Source organism: Phyllostomus hastatus, unplaced genomic scaffold (genome assembly GCF_019186645.2).
Source record: "Phyllostomus hastatus isolate PE091 unplaced genomic scaffold, TTU_PhHast_1.1 phas_contig_551, whole genome shotgun sequence".
NCBI classification, from domain to species: Eukaryota; Metazoa; Chordata; class Mammalia; order Chiroptera; family Phyllostomidae; genus Phyllostomus; species Phyllostomus hastatus.
This window is the reverse complement of record NW_025333909.1, coordinates 4,244,002-4,260,289: the sequence shown is the minus strand read 5'-3', so window position 1 is coordinate 4,260,289 and position 16,288 is coordinate 4,244,002. Positions and strand designations below refer to the sequence as shown.

The 16,288-nt window shown below is 39.0% G+C and overlaps 1 protein-coding gene across 1 annotated transcript in view; it reads left to right on the top strand.

Moving 5' to 3' along the window:
* Positions 1 to 16,288, top strand: part of ZC3H12B (zinc finger CCCH-type containing 12B) — a 93,285-nt gene that overhangs the window by 48,718 nt on the left and 28,279 nt on the right. The window contains exons 4-5 of the mRNA XM_045847538.1: positions 3,805 to 4,024; positions 13,501 to 13,690. The gene's annotated coding sequence lies outside the window, so the exon portion shown is untranslated. The remainder of the gene's footprint in view (positions 1 to 3,804; positions 4,025 to 13,500; positions 13,691 to 16,288) is intronic.

Genomic DNA, 16,288 nt, shown 5'->3' with positions numbered 1-16,288 from the left:
TTTTTCCTTTTTATTTAAAACTGGTCTATTTTTAAAGCTTAATGTATATATGTTTCTATTTGAAAATAAATTTCTCTGGTTGCAAAAAAAGAAATGCAAAATCTCAGGCCCTGCTTCAGACTTACTGAATCAGAGAACTCTGGGGTAAATCCCAGCAATCTGTGCCTCAGCAGGCCCTCCAAGTAACTCTGATATATGCTCGAGTTTGCAATGTACTGCCCTGCTACACTTGATAATGCATACCCCCGGATCCCACTCTGAGAGATGTGATTTAGTAGGTCTGAGGTAGAGCCCAGTACCCTTATTTTTTTTAACTAGCCTTATCATTTAAACCAATCCCCCAGATTCTAATGAAAGTAGTCACAAGTGACACTTGAAAAAACATTTCCCATGCCTAGACTAATGCTTATCACACTTAACTGGTATTTGGTTAAAATGCATATTCAGATTTAATACGTATGACACTCAGCATTGAAATGAGCTCCCAGGTGATACCTATGCTACTGGTAAGTGAACCATCCTTTGAGTAGTAAGGCACTTACAGGGGTATCCGACCTTTTGGTGTCTCTGGGCCACACTGGAAAAAGCGTTGCCTTGGGCCACACATGAAATACATTGTGACATGTAATCATAAAAATAAATCTCATATTGTTTTAATTATATTTACGATTTTGTGTTGGGCCGCGCTCATAGCCATCTGGAGCTGCATGTGTGTGGCCTGTGGGCGACAGGTTGGACACCCCTGCCGGGAGAATAGAGAAGGCTCTATGAAGATAATGTAGAACCTCTGTGTGTTTTTATTTTACTTTGTTTTTGAGTGCTTTTAACCCAGAATTTTTTCGATAACTAAAAGCAGTGTCAATCTTCCTTGTTTTTGGCAAAACATGCCATTTTCTCCAAAATGAAATAGTTTCAAGGGTGCTTATTCATACTTTTAAAAATCGTGTTTTTATTTTTACATTAGTAAATTTGACATACAATATTATGCGATGTAAAAAAGTGGAAGGATTAAGAAATACAAATTAGTTGTTACAAAATAGTCATGGGGATATAAAGTATCACATGGGCAATATAGTCAATAATATTCTAACACATATGTATGGTGTCATATGGGTATGAGATTTATCAGGGTGATCACTTACTAAGATATATTGTCTAATCAGTCAGGTGTACACCCAAAACTAATATTTATACTTTTTAAATTAAAAAAAAAGAGTTGTTTTAATCACAATATGTGTTATTTGGCTTTAAGTACACGATGGAAGAACTCTTTCTATGAGTAAAGTTAAATGAGGTTTAATTTCTAAACCAAGTGTCATCCTTTCAGGCTTCTCGGGAGCCTTTTACTGCCTCCTGGGTTTCAAGTATACCTGCAGTAGGGAAGGGGTGACAAAGCTTCCCTATCATAAGGGCCAAAATTCTGTAACAGATTTCATCATTCTTTCTGGAGCTAAAACAGATGCTGCCTTGTCTCTAGTCTAAAATCAAATGTCAGTATTTATCTCCTCCATGACGGGTATTGACGAGCCAAGCCTTTTCCCACAGGTGAAATGATTTGTTCCTCCTAAAAGAGTATCCTGAACATTTCACCCTTTCAAGAGATGATGGGGCGCCAACGCCGGCCTTGGTGCTGGTGCCTGGCTTTGGCAACCGCAGGCCCTCTCCTTACAGAAGGGAAATACTTCGATAGGGAGCCAGTCATGAAGACTCCTCACACTTCACCCTGTGGGTGGCTTTACACATCCCTATTATACAGGGAGCTTGTGTTGGTTTGTCCCCACAGACAAGAAAAACAAATCAATGGTAAATAATGTCAATCTAGAAAACTTTTTATTTCTCTTATTTCCAGTTGGATACATTATTCTAGCACATGAGTTCCAAAATGAACCCAGTACTCCCAAAGTACTTCAGCATGGCAACTGGGCTTTCAAAGTGGGGTCTTTTGCTGTTGTTACAGAATGGGCTTAAAATTACTTTATTTTGTGGAAGACACAACCTTAGGGTTATTTTAGGTAAGCTACAATGTCACACACTTGTTACTGCCCTCTCCCTTTCACCTCTTTTATTTCTTTTTTTCATGCTTAGACTAGTATAGTCAAGCTGGTATCAGACAGACCTGAGGTTCAGATTTAAGCATCTTCACTTTACTAGGTGTATGGCATTGGACAAATGACAACCTCTGTAAAATCTTCGTTTACTCAACTGTAAAATTAAGATATCACCTATATTGCAGGGTTATTACGAACATTGAAGATAATATAGGTGAAGCATCTAGCAGTGATGTCTGTCACATAGAGAATGTTCAATAATTAGAACTGTCGGTATTAATGATAACACTATATTACCTGCCCTCTTCATGTCTCAAAGTTGTTAGGAGAATTAACCCTGATGTGTGTAAGCTCTTTGCAAATTGTAAATTACTATACTCAGGATAGTACTATACCTTATTATTACCTAAGTATTATTTTCTATTAATCTATAACACATACTGTCCATTCCAGATGGATCTGCTCACTGTACTATCTAATACTTTTTTATGCTATCTTTATACTGTTTCCCCATTTGATTCATGTTTTTTGCCCATCTCTGTGTCTCTCAAATGTGTTCAGGTATCAGAGCACCTGAGGTCATGATTCTCTCTGTGGACTATCACAAAGTAACTGTACTAAACATAAAATAAATAAGTATGGTTGTGCTAAATGTATTACTCTCGTTGTATATTTTAATTTAGAGAAGCTGTAGCAAGTACCAAAGAATTAAAGAAATGTGTAAAAGGGAAATGTCAAATTGAGAAAATGTTATCTTAATTGCTTCAAAAATTGAGAAGTGATTACTATTATTGCATTTAAATAATGGGGCACCCTGGCCCATTGTACAGTATTTCAGTGCTCAGAAAGGATTTTGACATACACTGGGCTATTCATCCAAAGGGTATACATCCCTTAAAGCCAAACTCTAGTCATACCTTCTTTAGGGAGACTTCCTTAACCATTGTAATCCTCTCGCTGCTCTGTCTTTTCTGAACTTTTTCTTACATAGCATCAATACCATGAAATAGACTGAATTGTTCTCTGAGAGCTTCATGGTCACCATCATATTTTGCAGTGTATAATGTGCACCCACATTTTTCTGCGCATTATACATGGGATTATTATACCCATGGCCTATAATCATTATACCCATGTATAATGCACAGCCTTATTTTTCCCCCTCAAATATTTGGGCAAAAAATGCTCACTATACATGGCAAAATATAGTAATTTCCTCACTGTCATTGTAAAAGAAAAGGAAAACAAAGAACATCGACTGAGTGATCACTGTGTTCTAGTCAATGTGCTGGCTCTGGTTCCTTCATATACATGGTCTCATTGTTTTCTCATAAGAGCACTTCGATGTAAGTTGTATTATTGCCATTTACAGGTGGGGAGCCTAAAGCTACAGGTCACAGAACTAGCAAGTGGCAGAGTAAAAATTTGAACCAAGGTCTATATATGATTCAGAATACATCAACTCTGGAGTTAGGGCAAGGGAAGAATGCATGTATATGTGATTGTGTGGATTATTTTTCACCAAAGCATTTGTAGTTGTTGTTTTTTTTTAATTTACAAATTGGGTATTACCGTTTGATTGCATACCAAAGTATGATAAGAGTAAGAAATATATTGAACTGATTAGGTTCAAGCTGCTTTCTTCCTTCATGGTGTATTTACACAGTTTTTTGTTGTCTGATATTTCAAAGAAAATGCACTGAGTCCCAAGATGTTTTTACTGACTATGGTTTATTTTAATGTTTTGGTTCTCCAGGAAGATAAAGAGCTTGGGGACCATGAGGTAGCTCCAGTAGGGATCATCAAGAAGCCCAGAGTATTATTTCTGAAATGACACCATCTCTCACTGCTGCAACTACCTGACTGACTCTACTTTTGTATAACAAAGGAGACACAAAAAAGTCTGGACTATCAATCAGGGGGAAGATGAAAAGAAATAAGAGGCAAACTTCAGGTCAGAAGTCATAGGGTCTGAGGTGAGAATATGGCGCTAAGTTTCCTAGTTTATTTTATGTCTCTGTATTAATGTTGACATCACTATTAGAATGTGCAATTCTTTGCCTCAAGGTTAAGGGTTTGTGTTCCAACTGAGGAACCTCCTTTGAAGCCTGGTATGATGGAAAGAACAGGAGATTTGAGTCAGGTAACCATGTAAGTCATTTTACCTCTATATTGGATGTTTGAATTTAATTTCTCATCTATAATGTGAAAATATTAGTATACTACTCGGACCATCTTCTAGGGTCTTAGGAATATTACATAAGATACTATAGATAAAAATAACCATGTAAGTTATTTTCTCCCTATGTTGTAGATTTGAATTATAGTTTCCTCACCTGTGAAGTGAAAATAATAGTATACTTCCCATGCTCCCTTCCAGGGTTTCTGTGAAGATGACATGAGACAATATAGATTAAAATGTTATATAAACACTGAAGCATGCACAGTCTGTTCATTGCTGTCTAACAGGCATTATATTCAACTACAGAGGCCACAAGCCTGAGCATCTAGATGCCAGAGTTCTAATATACCTCTGCCCCTAACTAGATAACTTTGAGATTTAAGCCTGCTTTCAAGTTTTCTGCGATTCTTTTGGCATTTTTTATTATTAAAAGGAGGACAGCTCTTAACCTTCACACACAAAATGAAATCAATTGTAGGTCCAAATTATGAGCTGTAAGAGTTACCTTCTGTTGCATGAAAAATATAAGTTTCATTATAAGGCAAGTTCATTGGGTATAATTTGTTGTCAGGGTGTTAAAGAATGGATGGTGCAGGAGTTCTGCTGGACACTTCAGCATGGGTTCAAGATATCTAAGAAATCAGCCACTTTATTAAATGTAAGCAAGATTGAATGTACAGGGGATCAACTTCCAAAATAACAGCACGAGGAGCTCTGCTGACCTTTCCAGTGAAACTGGTGAAAACTTTTTAAAAGCAACCATTTAAAGCCTCTGGAAATGGTCCTAAGAGCAAGCAGAAAATCAAGAAACATGTATTAAAAAAAAAACCCTATGAAAATGTATTAAGAAAAGTGAGAGTCTGTGGTATTGCAACCAAGCTGTTCTCTCCCTTTCCCCTCCTGATACTGAGCAAAGGCCCAGTGCCCCGTGCATATGGGAGCCAATACTATGTCACCGGCTTTTGAGAAAAGAAAAAGTTGTTATTACTAAGTCAACTGACAAAAAGATAGCCCTGGCTGGTGTGGCTCAGTGGATTGAGTGCCGGCCTGTGAACCAAATGGCTGCCCGTTCGATTCCCAGTCAGGGCACATGCCTGGGTTGTGGACTGCACCCCAGTGGGCGGCATACAAGAGGCAACCACACATGGATGTTTCTCTCCCTCTCTCCCTCCCTTCCCCTCTGTCCAAAATAAATAAATACAATCTTTTAAAAAAAAGGACAGGAGGCAAGAGTCAAATATGTCTCCCCAATCCAGAGTTTAGAGCAAGTTTTAAGGACTTTGGTGGAACAGGCTGATATGCAGAAGTGCTGGCAGGGCAATTTTGATTGGCGATATTTGGAACATGGCTATTTATGTCAAGATATGGTGGAGGGACTTCAGTACCAGAGTTTCCTATACAACTGACCCTTTGCATCTGAAAAGGTTGTAATGTTAAAGTTCTGATAATGTACCGGTCCTTCTGTTCCATGGAGAGAGGGGTGAAACTTTGTTTCCAGTTGCAACTGGAAGTCAAAATTCTCTCCTCTGGGCATGCTTCACCTTCATGATTTGCAGTTTTGGACTGCTGTCTCTCAAAAGCAACTCAATGTCTTGTTAGAAGCAAGATAGGACCACTTTGAGCTTCTTCTGTGTTGACACTCTCAGCTCAGTGAGACAGAAACTACTCAAAACTGCAACAGGCAAGATCCTTCTTCATTTCCGAGCCAGAGTGCTTTCTTCCTTGGAAGAGCAGTATCTCAGTGTTTCTCATACTGCCCTAGCTACCTGTTGTTGATGCTAAGTCGTAGGCAAGTGAAGTAGATAGGAGGGGGCTCCTGAAGAGGTGGAGACTAACCCCACTAAAGAAACAGGAGCTTCACTTTGGACATGGTACGCCGAGAATACTCCGGCTCCTATAGTCCTTCCCCCAGCTCACGAGGCAGTGACACCACTCCAGAAGAGGCAAGCCAAGAGGATGTCAAACTACTTCCCTCGCCCCACAAGAACTCAGCTACTAGAGTGATAATGTCATTCAGAGAAAAGTTTCCCATTGCCCCTACCACTAGCTTGAGAGCCCTGGCACAGAGATTTTGCCATAAAACATATGGCTCCTAATGTTTTCCTAAATTTGCTACAAAGTGAGAAGTTTAAACCTCAGGGTGCTCTCAAGAAGAGTGGAGGTTAGGAAAGAGAATTGGGAGGATATTTGTAGATCTAATGAAAATACAGCTGAGACTGTAGGCCAGGACTGCACAGAAGGGAACTAGGGGTTAGAGAGCTTAGAAGAGGCCTGCTATGGTGAGAACAGATATCAAGCACTGACCTCAGAAACCATTTCATCAAAGGAGAGAAGCCGAGGAAGAGCCTTATAACCAAGGATTTGCAGAAAAAGCCACGGCAACACTGCACCTGCACAGCAGCTTATATGCTCTGGTTGGGGTTGAGCCTCAGAGCCAGCCAGCCTGAGAGTCCATCCCATACATGAATAGACCAACAGCAATCAAGACTCAATTACAACAGGAGGGCCCACATAACCTACACAAGGGACATTTCTAGAGCATCCAGCTCAGGAGATCCAGGAGATTGCATCACTGGACAAAGGACACTTACAAATAAGGACACCCCACAAAGACTGGGAGTCATAGCAGATCTATCTAATACATAGGAGAAATACAAAGAGACAGACAAAATGAGGAGACAAAGAAATGCACCCCAAATGAAAGAACGGGAGAAATCTCCAGAAAAAAAAAGCTAAATAAAATGAAAGCAAGCAATCTATGAGATATGGAGTTCAAAGACATGGTTATAAGGATGCTCAAGGAACTTAGTGAGAACTACAACAGCATGAAAAAGAACATAGAAATCATGAAAAAGAACCAGTCACAAAGTAAGAATACCATGTCTGACATCAAGAATAAACTGGGAGAAAGAAAAGAATGAACTGGGAAGAATAAAAAGTAGATTAGATGAAGCAGAGGATCAAATCAGCAACTTGGAAGTTTAAGTAGAAAAGAAATGCCCACTCAGAGCAGCAAAAAGAAAAAGGAATGAAAGGGAATGAGGGTAATTTAAGGAACTTTGGGACAACACGAAGCGTAACATCTGCATCACAGGGGTACCAGAAAGAAAAGAGAGAGAGCAAGCGATGAAAAACATACAGTCATACCTCAGTACTTATCGACTTCAGAGCTCATCAAACTCTGTACTTGTTGCATTTTGATGAGGAAAAAAAAATGTTTCAACACTCGGTGCTTGCTTGGGACTTGTTGCACTTGCTAGAACTTGTGTGATTCACAACACTGCCTTGCAAGAGAAAATGCTTCATCGTTTGGTACTTGTCAGTTTCGGCACTCATCATGAGTTCCGAAATGAATTGACCACTGTATTTGAAGAAATAATGACTGAAAACGTCCCTAACGTGGTAAAGGAAAAAGATATGCAAGTCCAGGAAGCACAGAGAGTCCCAATCAAGATGAACCCAAAGAGGCCCATACCAAAACACATCATAATTAAAATGCCGAAGCTTAAAGACAAAGAGAGAATCTTAAAAGCAGCAAGAGAAAAGCAGTTAGTTATGTACAAGGGAACAGAACAGAGAGCCCAGAAAGTAACCCGTGCTTATATGGTCAATTAATATTTGACTAAAGAGGCTAGAGCATACAATAAAGACAGCCTCTTAAATAAATGGTGTTGGGAAAATTGGACAGGTACATGCAAAAAAATGAAACTAGACCACCATTTTATATCGTACACCAGAATAAACTCAACATGGATAAAAGACCTAAACGTAAGTTGTGAAAGCATAAAAATCCTGCAAGAAAATATAGGCAGTAAAATTTCACATATCCTCTCAGAGCAAAAATTTTGTTGATATGTCTCCTAGGGCAAGGGAAATAAAGGAAATATATAAACATACAGGATTACATCAAACTAAAAAAGCTTTTGCACAACAAAAGAAACCATCGACAAAATAAAAAAGGGACCCACTAAATGGGAAAACATATTCGCCAATGATACATCTTGGTAAGGAGTTAATTTCCAAAATATACAAAAAACTTCTAAAACTCAACAACAAGAAAGCAAACAACCCAATGAAAAAATGGGAAAAGGGTCTGAATAGATACTTCTCCAAAGAGGCCATACAGGTAGCTAATAGACATTTGAAAAAATGCTCAATGTCACTAATCATTAGAGAAATGCAAATTGAAACCACAAAGAGATATCACCTCACACCTGCCAGAACGGCCATCATCAACAAATCAACAAATAAGTAGTGTTGGTGAGGTTGTGGAGAAAAGACAACCTTAGTGCACTGTTGGTGGGACTGCAAATTCTTGTAGCCACTGTGGAAAAGAGTATGGAGTTTCCTCAAAAAATAAAAAAAAGTGGAACTGCCTTTTGACCCAGTGATTCCACTTATGGGAATATATTCTAAGAATGCTGAAACACTAATTTGAGAGATTTTATGCACTTCTATATTCTTAGCAGTGCTGTTTATAATAGCCAAGATCTGGAAACAGCCCAAGTGCCCATCACTAGATGAGTGGATAAAAAAGTTGTGGTACGTTTCCACAATGGAATACTATGTAGCCATAAAAAAGAAGGAAATCTTACCTTTTGTAACAGCATGGATGGACCTGGAAACTATTATGCTAAGTGAGATAAGCCAGTCAGAGAAAGACATACCATATGATTTCACTCATATGTGGAATCCAATCAACAAAATATTTTAACAAAATATAAACAGAAGCATAGATGCATAGAACAGACTGATAACTGTCAGAGGGGAGAGAGGTTAGGCTGGGATCAAAAAGGTGAAGGGATTAATCAAAAATACGTATATATGACACATAGACATGGACAGCAGTATGGTGGTAGCCACAGGGTAAGGAGGTAGGGGAGGTGAAAGTGGGCAAAGGGGTAAATGGGAACGGAAAGAGGCTTTGCTTCAGGTGATGGGTGCACATGTCGTGTGCAGATGATGTTTTGTTGAGTTGTACACTTTAAACCTTTATGGTTTTGTGAACCAATGTCACCCCAATAAATTCATTGAAAAAAGAAAAATAAATAGATTTTTTTATGAAAAAAAAAGCCTATGTTACTGGCAAAAGTTTATGCATATAGATAAATGTAATAGAATTGAGTGTCCAAACATAACCCATCCATTTGTGGCCAACTGATCTGTGACAGGGTTGCCAAGGCCATTTATTGAAGGAAATTATAGTCTTCAAAAAACGGTACTGGCACCACTGGATAATCACGTACAAGAAAATTAAATCGGGCCTTTGCCTCATACCATAGACAAAAATGAACTCAAAATGGATTAAAAACATAAGGGTAAGAGTAAAACATTTAAAAATCCTTAGAAGAAAACATGAGGATAAATCTTCATGATGTAGGAGTTTTGACAGCGATACAAATGCACAAGAAACAAAAGACAATAAATAGATTTAACTGCATCAAAATGAAAAAGTTTTGTGCTTCAGAATAATCCATCAGTAAAATGAAAAGATAACCAATGCATGGAATGGGAGAAAATATTTGAAAATCATGTATCTGACGATGAACTTTTATTTAAAAATATATAAAGAACACCTACAAATCAGTAATAAATATGACCCAATGTAAAAATGGACCATGGATCTGAATAGATATTTCTCTAAAGAAGACATACAAATGGCCGAAAGCACATGAAAAAATGCTCGGCAGCATTAGTCATCAGGGAAATGCAAGTCAAAACCACAATGAGATATTACTTTATACCCACAAAGATTGGCTAAACTAAAAAAAGTCAGATAATAAACAAGTGTTGGCGAAGATGTGGAGGAATCAGAAGAACCCTCATACACTGATGGTGTGCAGGCACTTTTTAAGCTAGCATGGCTGTTTCTAGTGTGATGAAACATAGAATTGCCTCATAACTCTGCAATTCTGCTCATATATTTGTACCCAAGAGAAATACAAACATGTTCACATTGACACTTAGAGGTGAATATTTATAGAAGCATTATTTTAAATAGACAGTAGGTGGTAACAACCCATGTACATCAGCAGATGAATGGTTGTAGACCATGCAATGAAATATTATTTAACCATGAAGAGAATGAAGTATTGATACATGTTACACCATGGATGAATCTGGAAAATACTGCACTAAGTAAAAGAGGCCAGTCACTAAATGACCACTTACTATTATTCCATTTATTTGAAAATCCAGAAGAGGAGACAGAAAGTAAATTAGTGATTGCTTAGGGTCTTGGGTAGGGAGGGATGTGAGGATAGGTGTGTGAATGCTAAAGGTTTCAGAGTACTGCTTTTTTATTTTTAGTTGGGTTTAAAGTCACATAACATAAAATTTACCATCTTTACTATATTTTAGTTTGAACAGACTATCTCCTCATTCTGTCATAGCAAGCTACATGCATTGGAAATTTTTTTTAAGATTTTATTTTTATTTTATTTTTAGAGAGAGGGGGAGAGAGAGAGAGAGAGAGAGAGAGAGAGCGCTAGAGAGAGAGAGAGAGAGAGAGAGAGAGAGAGAGAGAGACATCAATGCGGTTGCTGGGGGCCGTGGCCTGCAACCCAGGCATGTGCCCTGACTGGGAATCGAACCTGCAATGCCTTGGTTCCCAGCCCGCACTCAATCCACTGAGGTATGCCAGCCAGGGCTGGAAATTTTTATTTATTTATTTATTTTAAACATAAAGTTTATAATTTTAATCCTATTTTAGGTAGACAGTACAATATGGTTACCTACAAACACATTGTTGTGCAACAGCTCTCTAGATTTTTATCTTGCAAAACTGAAGCTCTATATCCATTAAACAGTAATACCCCTATCTTCCTTCCCCCAGTTCCTGGCAACTGTCATTCTGCTTTTTGATTCTAAGAGTCAGTTTCCTTTAGATAACCTCACAGAAGTGGAATCAGACAGTATTTTTGCATGTGTGGCTGGCTTATTTCACTTAACATCATGTCCTTAAGGTTCATCCATGTTGTAGAAAATATCAGAATTTTCTTCTTTTTTAAAAAATTATTTTGTTGTTCAATTACAGTTGTCTGTATCCCCTCCCACTCTCTGCCACCCCAACCAAAAGAATTTTCATCCTTTTTAAGGCTGAATGTTCACTGTGGTATATATACCACAATTGTTTTATTTATTCATCCATTGATGGACACTTGGGTTGCTTCCATCTCTTGGCTTTTGTATGCTGAAATGAACATGGGTGTACAAATATGTGTTCGAGACCCTGCTTTCAGTTCTTTGGGGGAGTATCCGCAGGCGTGGAATTGATGGATCATATAGTAATTCTATTTTTTATTTTTTTAGGAGACTTCATACTGTTTTCCATGGTGGCTGCACCATTTTACAGTCCAAGCAACAGTGCACAAGGGTTCCAATTTCTCCACATCCTTGCCAATACTTACATTCTGGTTGCTTTTTCTAGTAGCCACCCTAACAAGTGTGAGGTGATATCTCATTGTGGATTTAATTTGCATTTCCTTGATGATTAGTGCTGTTGAGAATCTTTTCATGTGCTTATTGGTACTTTGTATGTCTTTGATGGAAAAATGTCTATTCACATATTTTGTCCATTTTTTATCTGTTGTTTCTATGACGTTTCCATAATTCTTTACATATTCTGGCTATTAAACCCTTTTCAAATATATGTTTTGCAAGTATTTTCTTTGATTGTCTAGATTGCCTTTTCGCTCTGTTGATTGTGTCCTTTGATGCTCTGAAGTTTTTAAGTTTAATGCAGTTTATCTGTTTTTTACTTTTGTTGTCTGTGCTTTTGGTGTCATGTCCAGCAAATCATTGCCAAGACCAATGTCATGAAGCTTTCCCCCTACGTTTTCTTCTAAGAATTTTATAGTGTTCGCTCTTACATTTATGTCCCTTTTGAGGTAATTTTTGTATATGTCATAAACTAAGTGTGCAAATGTGCTCTTTTCTGTGTGAATATCCAGTTTGCCCAATACCATTTAATGAAAGAACTGCCTTTTCCCCATCCATATATATGATGGTTATTTTATGGACTTTTTATTGTATTCCATTAGTCTATCTGTCTGTCTTTATGTCAGTACCACACTGTTTTCATTGCTGGACCTTTGTAATAGGTTTTGAAATATAGAAGTATGAGACCTCTAGCTTTGTTTTTTGTCAAGATTGCTTTGGCTATCCGGGGTACCTTGAAATTCCATATGAATTTTAAGATGTATTTTTCTATTTCTGCAAAAATTGCCATTGGGGCTTTAATAGGGATTGAAATAAATCTGTAGGTCATTTTGAGTAGTATTGACATCTTCACAATATTAAGTCTTTCAATCAATACACATGTGGGGTTTCTTTTGGAAGTGATGAAATGCTCTAAAATTGACTGGTGAAGGTTGCACATATCTGTAAATATACCAAAGCCTATATAATTGAATACTTTAAATGGATTAATTGTATAGTATGTTACTTATATCTCAATAAAGCTTTTTGTAAAAAAAAACAATTGAATATACAGTGTCCATACCAACATGTGCAACTACTGCTTTTAGGTCAAGACACGGTGACAGCCCTGGCACATGTGGCTCAGTGGTTGGGCGTTGTCTGCGAAGCAAAAGGTCGCTGGTTTCATTCTGGTCAGGGCATATGCCTGGGTTGCAGGTTCAGTCCACAGTCGGGGCCCATATGGGAAGCAATTGATCAATGTTTCTCTTGCACATTGATGTTTCTCTCCCCCTCTCTCTAAAAACATAAATAAATAAAATGTTTCAAAAAAGACATGGTGACAGTTTGGTGTACTGTAGATGATCTCCGAATATTCCACTTGCTACCTAACTTTCATAATAAAGATGGTTTTATTATTATCGTTTGCATCATCTATCCTCACGAAATATATTTTTTGTAATACAATTTTTGCAAGCATTATTTCTGCCCAACATCAGGGAACTAAAATGTAATAAATTTGTGAGATTTTTTAAAAGAATCTATTTTAAAAAATAAGATTCTTTGGCTGATAAGTAGCAGAGCTAAGACTTGAACATAGGTGTCTGACTAATAGTGTCTGTGTTCTTTCCACTATACCACGCTGTGTAGAATGGGTCATTAATTTTATAAACTGTTTGAGGTCAGGGACTATTTGTATATCACTGTATCACAATTAATGCCTGGCCTATTGCAAGTACTTCATAAATATTTATTGGACTTGTAAACTGATTTATAATTTACAAAGTACATTGTATTTATTGTCTTATTTAATCTTTATTATGACCAGAAAGTATTATCCCTACTTCACAGATGTTAAAATTGAAGCTCAGAATGATGTCACCAACCTGGCGACATAGGTAATTCCTGACCTCACTCCCCCTCACAAGAACAGCTAATATCTATTCAAGAATAAAACTCCACTGAGAGAATCCTAGAACATGGGGGTGAGGCTGAAGCACCCACCTGCACCTCTGAGACCGAGACACACTGCATTAGAAGGGTAAGAAGTATCTACATTTTCACTGAATTGCTCCTCCCCCAAGGGAGTGCAACACCACACAGAGCCTCTGGTTCCTCCCGTGGGAAAAGAGAACCTGGGGGTGGGGTGGCGGGAGCCAGGAGTTTCCCCCAGCCTTTGTGGGTTGCTTAGTGGGAGCCTCCACTCTGATCTTGCACTATGGGGATTGCAGGGGGATCTACAGGACCCAGCCACTGGGAATCTGACTGTGGCAGCTTGCAACAACCAGCACGTGGATCTTGGCAATCTACATGCTGGTTGTAGCAATTCCATCAGCAGCTTTGCTCACCTACAGAACCAAAACAGTGGACATACTCTGACCACGGAACTTGGTGGGGTGCAGATACACCTGATTTTCCATCACTGGAGACTGGTTTGGTCGTGCCCAGGCAAGATGCTGAGTCGTAACACCACCTGCTGTAGAGAATGCTTTTCAGTCCATTTGACCAGAAATGCTGCTGATGACTAGAAGCTGTTTGTCCTTAGTGGCGTTTAAGCTGAGAGGTGTGTGGGCAGAACTGATTACCCGAAAGCAAAGCCATCACCGGGCATGGAGGCTTCCTTGCTATATATGGACAGGGGGATTAATGCATAGCCAAGGCTGAGGGTCGGTCCTAGTCCCTCCCAACTGGAAAGCATGTTTGGGAAATCCAGAGTAGCCTAGAGTACCCCGCCTCCCCTTCCAGGCAAGGGGCTGAGACTAGCCCCAGCTGCTGTGAAGAGAGTCTCCCGGCCCCATTGATAAGTGCTGGAGAGAACTCCCCTGTAGCCCAGTGGCACTGGAACCAAGAGAAGGGCAGATAGAGCTGATAGTTCACAGAGTAAAACCAATAGGCCTGTTGAGCCAAGGCCCTGGAACTTGGTGTGCAGGTTGGCTTGAATTAAAACAACAAAGAGCTTTACCGGTTTTTGGAACCACCTGTCCTGCTGTGACCAGACAGGCAATCTAACTAATGGCCCTTGCTCATTGCTAAATACAGTAGTCAGCCTGTCCAACCAGGGGACCTAATTAGAACACACAGTAAGCTGCGTAGCCCACTCAACAGTCATATGAACAGTAGTGCTTGAACAGAGAGCACAGCCAATTGTTTCCCCAAACAAGAGCAACATCAGTGATTTCATCCGACTAGGGAATTCAGTGAACACTCAGGCCTGATTCAGGCTCCAAAATAACAAGCTGTCACAGTCTCTGGGCTCTGGCTTGCTGTCCTGCCGGGGGAGGGAAGTTAATTAGTAGCCCCATTTATCACTGAATATAATGTCCAGTTTTGACCATCTGGTAAGCCTGACTGGAGGTGATTGCATCTTATGTCTATCTTATATTTGATACCGTCTATTTTAAGCTGATAACAGGTTAACTTCAACCACATACGGAAACTGTGCACTTTTAAGTCTCCTCTCCTCACACTTTATGTTAGTGATGTCACATTTTACATCTTTTTACTTTGTGCATCCATTAACAAATTATTATACCTACAGTTAGTTTTAACACTATTTGACTTTTATACTAGAAATAAAAAGTGATTTATGCACCACCATTATAGTATTAGAGTATTCTTCATTTGACTATGTATTTAACTTTACTAGTAAGTTTTATCCTTTTACATGTTTTCCTATTGTTACTTAGCGTTCTTTCATTCCAACTTGAAGAACTCACTTTGTATTTCTTATAAGGCAGGTTCCTGTGATGAGCTCCCTCAGCTTTTGTCTGGGAATGTCTTCATCTCTCCTTTACTTCTGAAGGCCAGTTTTGTGGTACTGGTGGCAGAACCACAGACAGACAGGGCTTTAGCTGAGCCCACAGGGTGATGGAGCTGTTTCCAAGTTTGTAGCTGGACCATGGTTGGTGAGTCAGCCACTTGGGTTGGACCTGCCTTCTTAAAGTGGCCCCCACTGGTCTTGGGCTCCACTGAATTTTCACAGTCTCCTATCTGGATCCCAAAGTTCCCACAGAGCACTTTTGTTCATGAATAAATGTCATGTTATAGTTGCTAAGGGGAGATACAAGCACAGCACCTCCTATTTTACCATATTGTTGACCCCACCTGGCCTATGCCTTTTGTTTCTTTTCATGTCTCATCTTTTTTGTTGAAAATGGGACATTTTAAATAATGCACTGTGGCAACTCTGGAAATTAGATTCCCTCCTCTCCCCAGGGTTTATTGTAGTTAAGTTATTTAATGACTTCTTTTTTTAAGATTTTACTTATTATTTTTAGAGAGGTGGGAAGTGGGGAAGAAAGAGGGAGATGTGTGAGAGGTACCAGAACACCTACCGGTTGCCTCTCACACATCCCCAACTGGGGACCTGGCCCACAACCCAGGCATGTGCCCTGACTGGGAATCGAACCAGCGACCTTTTGGTTTGCAGGCTAGTGCTCAATCTACTGAGCCATACCAGCCAGGGTGAGTTATTTAATGACTTCTGCAGTAATTCCATAAAGTCTGTATTCATTGTGATGTGTGATCACTGAGGTGTCTGCTTGGAATAGCTAAGTTATTAGCTAATGGTTCAACAAAGAATATCAATGCTATGAACCAATAAATTTCCAACCTTCGGCTAAGGGACTTTGTGTGTACA